General features: G+C 42.3%; 1 protein-coding gene across 6 annotated transcripts in view; it reads left to right on the top strand.

Moving 5' to 3' along the window:
- The first annotated feature begins 3,780 nt into the window (after positions 1–3,780).
- cep350 (centrosomal protein 350) overlaps positions 3,781–7,507 on the top strand; it is a 92,998-nt gene continuing 89,271 nt past the window's right edge. For 3 of the 6 annotated variants that reach the window (XM_008108909.3, XM_008108910.3, XM_008108907.3), the window contains exon 1: positions 6,255–6,452. The gene's annotated coding sequence lies outside the window, so the exon portion shown is untranslated. Of the gene's footprint in view, positions 4,442–6,254; positions 6,453–7,507 lie in introns of those variants that run through there. The other 3 variants (XM_008108912.3, XM_008108911.3, XM_008108908.3) reach the window with 2 other exon arrangements.

Below are 7,507 nucleotides of genomic sequence, written 5' to 3'. Positions count from 1 at the left end.
TTCGCAAGGCTAAAGCGCAAAATGAGCTCAGGCTTGCCAGGGACATAAAAAACAACAAAAAAGGTTTTTTTGCTTATGTTGGTAGAAAAAGGAAGAAAAAGGAGGCGATAGGGCCACTGCAAGGAGTAGATGGGGTGATGGTGACAGGGGATAGGGAAAAGGCAGAACTGCTTAATGCCTTCTTTGCCTCGGTCTTCTCACAAAAAGAAAGCCATCTTCAACCTCAGCAACATGGAATGGACGAAGGATTGGGGGAAATCCAACCCCAAATAGGGAAACAAGTTGTCCAGGAACACCTGGCCACTCTAAACGAATTCAAGTCCCCAGGGCCAGATCAGCTACATCCAAGAGTATTGAAGGAACTAGCGGAAGTTATTTCAGAACCACTGGCAATCATCTTCGAGAGTTCTTGGAGAACAGGAGAAGTCCCAGCAGATTGGAGGAGGGCGAATGTGGTCCCTATCTTCAAGAAGGGAAAAAAGAACGACCCAAACAATTACCGTCCGGTCAGCCTCACATCAATACCAGGCAAGATTCTGGAAAAGATCATTAAGGAAGTGGTCTGCAAACACTTAGAAACAAATGCGGTCATTGCTAATAGTCAACACGGATTTACCAAAAACAAGTCATGCCAGACTAATCTGATCTCTTTTTTCGATAGAGTTACGAGTTGGGTCGATACAGGGAATGCCGTGGATGTAGCATATCTAGATTTCAGTAAGGCCTTCGACAAAGTCCCCCACGACCTTCTGGCAAACAAACTAGTAAAATGTGGGCTAGACAAAACTACGGTTAGGTGGATCTGTAATTGGCTAAGCGAACGAACCCAAAGGGTGCTCACCAATGCGTCGTCTTCATCATGGAAAGAAGTGACAAGTGGAGTGCCGCAGGGCTCCGTCCTGGGCCCGGTTCTGTTCAACATCTTTATTAACGACTTAGACGAAGGGTTAGAAGGCACGATCATCAAGTTTGCAGATGACACCAAACTCGGAGGGATAGCTAACACTCCAGAAGACAGGAGCAGAATTCAAAACGATCTTGACAGACTAGAGAGATGGGCCGAAACTAACAAAATGAAGTTCAACAGGGACAAATGCAAGATACTTCACTTCGGCAGAAAAAATGGAAATCAAAGATACAGAATGGGGGACGCCTGGCTTGACAGCAGTGTGTGCGAAAAAGATCTTGGAGTCCTCGTGGACAACAAGTTAAACATGAGCCTACAATGTGATGCGGCAGCTAAAAAAGCCAATGGGATTTTGGCCTGCATCAATAGGGGAATAACGTCTAGATCCAGGGAAGTCATGCTCCCCCTCTATTCTGCCTTGGTCAGACCACACCTGGAATACTGTGTCCAGTTTTGGGCACCGCAGATGAAGGGAGATGCTGACAAGCTGGAAAGCGTCCAGAGGAGGGCAACTAAAATGATTAAGGGTCTGGAGAACAAGCCCTATGAGGAGAGGCTTAAAGAGCTGGGCATGTTTAGCCTGCAGAAGAGAAGGCTGAGAGGAGACATGATAGCCATGTACAAATGCGTGAAGGGAAGTCATAGGGAAGAGGGAGCAAGCTTGTTTTCTGCTGCCCTGGAGACTAGGACACGGAACAATGGCTTCAAACTACAGGAAAGGAGATTCCACCTGAACATCAGGAAGAACTTCCTCACTGTGAGGGCTGTTCGGCAGTGGAACTCTCTCCCCCGGGCCGTGGTGGAGGCTCCTTCTTTGGAGGCTTTTAAGCAGAGACTGGATGGCCATCTGTCGGGGGTGCTTTGAATGCGATTTCCTGCTTCTTAGCGGGGGGTTGGACTAGATGGCCCTTGAGGTCTCTTCCAACTCTACTATTCTATGATTCTATGATTCTATGATTCCTTCCATTTTCCCCAGCATCACGATCTTCTCCAAGCTTTCCCGTCTTCTCGTTATGTGGCCAAAGTACTTCATCTTTGTCTCTAATATCCTTCCCTCCAGTGAGCAGCCAGGCATTATTTCCTGGAGTATGGACTGATTTGATCTTCTTGCAGTCCAAGGCACTCTCAGGATTTTCCTCCAACACCACAGTCCAAAAGCATTCATCTTCCTTCGCTCAGCCTTTCTTGTGGTCCAGCTCTTGCATCCATAGGATACTATGGGGAATACCATTGCTTTAACTATGTGGACCTTCATTGCCAATATGATATCTCTACTCTTCACTATTATATCGATGTTGGTCATTGCTCTCTTTGCAAGAAGTAAACATCTTCTGATTTCCTGGCTGCAGTCTGCGTCTAGTCATCTTCGCGCCTAGAAATACAAACTCTGTCACTGACTCCACGTTTTCTCTCTCTATTTGCCAGTTATCAGTCCATCTGGTTGCCATAATCTTGGTTTTTTAATGTTTAACTGCAACCCATCTTTTGCACTTTCTTCTTTCATCTTCTTTCTTCATGGTTATAAGGTCCTCAGCTCCTCTTCGCTTTCAGCCATCAAAGTGATATCATCTGCATATCTAAGGTTGTTAATGTTTCTTCCAGCAATTTTAACTCCAGCCTTGGATTCATCAAGCCCCGCACGTCACATGATGTGTTCTGCATACAAGTTGAATAGGGAGGGTGAAAGTATGCTGCCCTGCCTTACTCCTTTCCCAATCTTGAACCAGTCTGTTGTTTCGTGGTCTGTTCTACTGTTGCTACTTGGTCGTGATACAGATTCCTCAGGGAGACAGACAAGGTGACTGGTATCCCCATACCACCAAGAACTTGCCACGATTTATTATGATCCACACAGTTGAAGGCTTTAGAATAGTCAATAAAACAGAAATAGATGTTTTTCTGAAACTCCCTGCCTTCCAGCGGATATTAGCAATTTGGTCTACACTGCCATATAGTCCAGTTCAGATAATCTGGATTTTGTATGGCAGTGTAGAAGGGGCCTTTGTGTGCATCCTATATCATTGCCTATTTTAAGAGATCATAAATTATGCTACTATATATAGACCACTTTGCATAATGGATTCAGTGTGGCAGTTTGCTTTTCTGAGTGCAAGGTTTGTCTTCATGCAGAAACTGCACCCTGGGAAGACAGGTACACATTAGGCCAGGGGTCCCCAAACTAAGGCCCGGGGGCCGGATGCGGCCCTCCGAGGTCATTTACCTGGCCCCCGTCCTCAGGTTTATAATATAATATATTGTATATACATATAATATTGATAATATTATAATGTAATACAATATAACACTAATAATAATACCATATAATAATATTAATTATATATTCTATATTACATATAATATTACTAATAATATTACAGTATAGTGGTATAGTTCAATATAGTAATATATAATGCTAATATTGTGCTATGCTAATAATATAATATATTGTATGTACATAGAATTTGTAAGCCACTCTGAGTCAGCCTTTGAGGTGAGAAGGGTGTGATACAAATGTAGTAAATAAATGCAGTTAATAAATAACTAAGTAAATAAATACATTTTAGACTTGGGCTCACCCGAAGTCTGAAATGACTTGAAGGCACACAACAACAACAACAACCCTAATTAACTTGACTATCTCATTGGCCAGAAGCAGGACCACACTTCCCATTGAAATCCTGATAAATGTATGTTGGTTAAAATTGTTTTTATTTTTAAATATTGTATTGTTCTTTCATTGTTGTTGTTGTTGTTTTTGCACTACAAATAAGACATATGCAGTGTGCATTGGAATTTGTTTGTATTTTTTTCAAATGATAATCCGTCCCCTCAACAGTCTGAAGGATTGTGGACCGGCCCTCGGCTTAAAAAGTTTGAGGACCCCTGCATTAGGCAGTGGTGCACTGCACATGGAACACTGATTTATGTTATGCAGCTTTTTACATGAAAGAAGAGAAACAATACAATGAACACATTTTGAGTGAATTTTCTCTGTGAATGTGTTGATTTATCACTATTTTATAGGGGACAATGCAATTCTGCATTTTAGCCTAACTATATTGTTTTGGGCACAAGCTTTCCTGTAACAAATTTCTTCAGTTCTCTCCAACTGCAGCTTCCAAATTCACAGTTTGTGTGTGTGAACAATCCTCATCCTGGCCTGAACAGGTGGAGACCGCCTTCCCAAAAATACCAACAGCCTTCCTTTAATGCTTTCAGGGATCTTCTTTGGTGTCAGCGATTACATCCAGCTGCTTGCTTCTCTCTATTTTTAGATGTGTGCAAGAGCACTCTGGAGTGGAAAACTTTCTATCACCCCTCTCTCTCAGCCATAGTATTTTAACTGATGTAAAATGATAGCAGGCTTTACATGCAGCTCCATGCTCCCTCCCTCCCTCTGCTCTCTAATATTTAGAATTGCTGGATTGCAATTGACTTGCCCTGGTTTTTAGGTAGATGTTTGTGCAACAGCTTCATACTATGGGGCCACTTGGTTCTTCCTTTCCTTTCTCGGAATTTGCTTGTTTCCAGAAGGTAAAAGTTTGACTATGTTTCTAAGATAATTCTGTTTTTTAAAAAGACGTTTGCTTTCTATCGGGTTTCTTCATTGGAAATGACTGTGGGAAGATAATTATGATGAATTAAAAATAAATCTACGAATGAGTTGCTTACAAGGTATTTTTTTCTTAAGTACCAGTAAACCAATTTCCATTTACAAGGATTAAATGTTGTACTGCAAGAATTTGAGGGAGAAACAACAATGTTGCTGTATATGCTGTTGACCATACCCTGTTTTCCCTAAAATAAGACATCCCCAGAAAACAAGACCTAGTAGAGGTTTTGCTGAATTGCTAAATATAAGGCCTCCCCTGAAAGTAAGACCTAGCAAAGGTTTTGTTTGGAAGCATGCCCGCCGAACAGAACACCAGAGCATGCAGGGTCGGTAAATGTACATACCATAGAGTGTTTTACATGGAAATATTGGTAGTACAGTAAAGTTTCACTTATCCAACATAAACGGGCTGGCAGAATGTTGGATAAGCGAATATGTTGGATAATAAGGAGGCACGAAGGAAAAGCCTATTAAACATCAAATTAGGTTATGGTTTTACAAATTAAGCACCAAAACATCATGTTATACAACAAATTTGACAGAAAAAGTAGTTCAATACGTAGTAATGCTATGTAGTAATTACTGCATTTACAAATTTAGCACCAAAATATCACAATGTATTGAAAACATTGACTACAAAAATGTGTTGGATAATCCAGAACGTTGGATAAGCGAGTATTGGATAAGTGAGACTCTACTGTAACAAGAAATTCTCGATAGGATTCACAGTTTGTCTGGTTATGCTGGTTTGTGATGACAACTACTGTATAGTATATAATAAATGTTTTTTTTTGTTCAATAAATGTGAATTATTCTTCATGGAAAAATAAGACATCCCCTGAAAATAAAACCTAGTGCATCTTTGGGAGCAAAAATTAATATAAGACACTGTCTTGTTTTCAGGGAAACACGGTATCTTTTTGTATCATGTGTGCCACTTTTTGCTTTTTTAAGATTTCCGTTTTTAAATTTGCTGCAATTCAGACTGTAAACTGCCTAATGTTACTCTTGTATAGTAAGGGCTGCAATAGTATCCTTAGCTGTTTCTGGCTCATGTTCTGTTGAAATCAGTGAGATGACTGCTCAGTTGAAGACTGCTTTGCTAGCTAACCATTAGAAAGTTGCTTGGCAAGGGACAAACCATGGTTTAGCTGTCACAGCAGGGCTTTGGGGCCCTTCCACACAGCCCTATATCCCAGAATATCAAGGCAGAAAATTCCACAATATCTGCTTTGAACTGGGTTATCTGAGACCACACTCAGATAATGTGGGATTTTCTGCCTTGATATTCTGGGATATAGGGCTGTGTGGGAGGGCCCTCGGTCTCATGTGCTCAGATAATCTTCCTCACTTTCTGGTTTGGGAAAACATTGGTGGAGCAACCAGGCGCCCCTGAGGCAGGCTGTTCTTCTGTTTTCGCCATCTACTTCAGTGTCTCCAGCGATATTGGGCCTAGACATCCTGTGATAATGCAGGCTGTTTCCTTAAGAGCCACATCAACTGTGTGAGTCTGATGGGGAGGCAGAACTCTAAAGGGGCGATTCTCTCCCTTAAAGGGACCATCACCCATACCCTTTCCTTTCAGTGTGATGAGACGGTCTATCAAGCGAGGGGCATGCGCAATGGCAGCGGATGGGGTGCGTGAACACGCTCACCATGGCGTATCAGGACGGCGCGGGGTTTCACGCGCCGCCATATTTAGAAGGTCTTCCCTGAGGGGATCTCGCGAGACTTGTCGAGCGGCTCCCGCCCTGCCGCGCGCCGCGGCGCCTGCCCCCTCCCCCTCCCCAAATCAACGGCGCCTGGCTGAAGGAGTCTCTCGGGCCTCTTTGCTCCGGCTTGTCCAGCCCGGAAGGCCTGCGGGATGAGCCGGCGACTTCCGCCGCTGCCGCCGGGAAGGAGGAGGAAAGAAGGAAGGCGGCGATAGGACAGGTGAGTCCGGAGGGGCCCGAGGCCTGAGGGAGAGACTGAGGCGGCAGGAGAGGGAGGGAGAAAGAGCGGCGGGCCCCTTGCCTTCTTGGCTTCCTTTGCCCTCAGCCGCCCCCATTTCTCCTCACTGCGGCTCGGCCTGGGCTGTCATTCGCCTCTTCCTGGTTTAAAGGGACCTCTCCCTTTTTAAAGGTGAGGTCTCTGCTTAGAAGCGTCGTTCCTTCCTTTTTTCAGCCCTATTATGGTTCCGGATTGGTTGGTTGTTGTCTCAGTAATTTGAAGTGTGTGTGTCCCGTTCGAGAAGTATAACAATATTGCAATAGGGTGGTGTAGTTCAATATGTAGTCATAGGGTAAAGGTAAAGGTTTCCCCTGTCCAGTCCAGTCGTGACCGACTCTGGAGGTTGGTGTTCGTCTCCATTTCTAAGCCAAAGAGCCGGCGTTGTCCATAGACATCTCCAGGTCATGTGGCCAGCATAGATAATACTAATATTGTGTTATGCTAATAATATAATATATTGTCTACATATAATATTGAGAATAATGTTATAATGTAATACAGTATACGAATACAGCAGAGTCTCACTTATCCAACACTCGCTTATCCAATGTCCTGGATTATCCAAAGCATTTTTGTTGTCAATGTTTTCAATACATTGTGATATTTTGGTGCTAAATTCATACATACAGTAATTACTACACAGCATTACTGCGTATTGAACTACTTTTTCTGTCAAATTTGTAGTTAAACATGATGTTTTGGTGCTTAATTTGTAAAATCATAACCTAATTTGATGTTTAATAAGCTTTTCCTTAATTCCTCCTTATTATCCAACATATTTGCTTATCCAACATTCTGCCAACCCGTTTATAAGTGAGACTCTACTGTAATATAATATATAATAACAATGTAATATTGTAATCCTAATACAATAGTATAGTATGATATAGTAACATATAATACTAATATTGTGCTGTGCTAATAATATAACATATTGTATGCATATAATATTGAGAATATTATAATGTAATGCAGTATAATACTAATAATATAATATC

Source organism: Anolis carolinensis, chromosome 4 (genome assembly GCF_035594765.1).
Source record: "Anolis carolinensis isolate JA03-04 chromosome 4, rAnoCar3.1.pri, whole genome shotgun sequence".
NCBI lineage: Eukaryota > Metazoa > Chordata > Lepidosauria > Squamata > Dactyloidae > Anolis > Anolis carolinensis.
The sequence above is the reverse complement of the archived record's forward strand: the minus strand, read 5'-3'. Positions and strand labels throughout refer to the sequence as shown.